The sequence below is a fragment of the Sinocyclocheilus grahami genome, unplaced genomic scaffold, assembly GCF_001515645.1.
Source record: "Sinocyclocheilus grahami isolate Dianchi unplaced genomic scaffold, SAMN03320097.WGS_v1.1 scaffold1349.1, whole genome shotgun sequence".
In the NCBI taxonomy this organism is placed as follows: domain Eukaryota; kingdom Metazoa; phylum Chordata; class Actinopteri; order Cypriniformes; family Cyprinidae; genus Sinocyclocheilus; species Sinocyclocheilus grahami.
In genome coordinates, this window is record NW_015506528.1 from 33680 (window position 1) to 34852 (window position 1173).

Below are 1173 nucleotides of genomic sequence, written 5' to 3' on the forward strand. Positions count from 1 at the left end.
GATCTAAGATATAAAGCTGGAATGGCTAGCAGTAAATCTCTAGCTGAGGGGGCAAACACCCAACTCTCACACGAGAGTGGAGCTTGACCTACCGCATGTTCCAACGCTGGAACAGCTAGCAATAATTTACTTAGCTGAGGGAGTAACACACCCAGCTCTAAAACGAGAGGGAGGCTCGGACCTACAGCATGTTCCAATACTGGAACTGCCAGCAATAAGTTACCTAGCTGAGGGAACACAGACCCAGCTCTCAACGAGAGAGGGGGCTCGCCCAGCATGATCGTTAGAAATCAGAGTTAAGGGTACTGCAAGCTAGCCAAAAACTCAGCGAATCAGAGAGGCGGATTTGGAAGGGCCTAGTTCACCTGATGCTACTGGTTCCAGGTGCTCTGGGAAAACAGAGAACTCAACTCTCATGTGAGAGGAGAACTCCAAAATAATGGCAAACCTTTGGAAAAGGGGAGCACTGCTAATACTACCACGAGAACAGCCCACGGAGCGAACCCGGGCGCTTGATAGGAAGCAGCATGCTCATAGTAACCCTCAATGGTGAGGGGAGCGATACTTCCAAGTGTGTCAAAAATAGAGACACACTGGTTAAGTGGAGCCCAAGGTACCGGGGTCTAACCAACTCAGAGAAAGGGAACGAAGCTACAACGCTTAACCCTTACCGTACAGGATTTCAGAAAGTGCGCAAAGTCCAGGGTGCACACTTACCACTGCTGTGGATTTTAGAAAGTGCGCAAAGTGTTCAACGTGCACACTTACCACTATGTGGGTTTCAGAAAGTGCACAGAGCTTAGCGTGTGCACTTACCATAGCATGGATTTAAATTTCCAGGCATCTGATCACAGATACCCGGAGGTACTGGGCCAAACGGGAGAGGCAAGCTCAAATACAACCCTCTAAGGCGAGGGGAGCACTGCCTGAGACAGCATTACACAAGAAGGTTCTCGCAAATGCCACCTATACTTACCACTCGATGCCTCAGCAAGAGGGGATATCCTAGAGCCCGGACATCCAGGAATCTTTTTGCAGTGTCGTACCGGGGGCCTGATGATCAAGAAGGCTCCTGCAGAAGCCTCTGACCTGGCCGCATGGTCCAGGAAGTTTGAAGCCAGCACCAGGGCTATCATACCGGCTGGACACAATATCGACGAGTGAGGTAACACT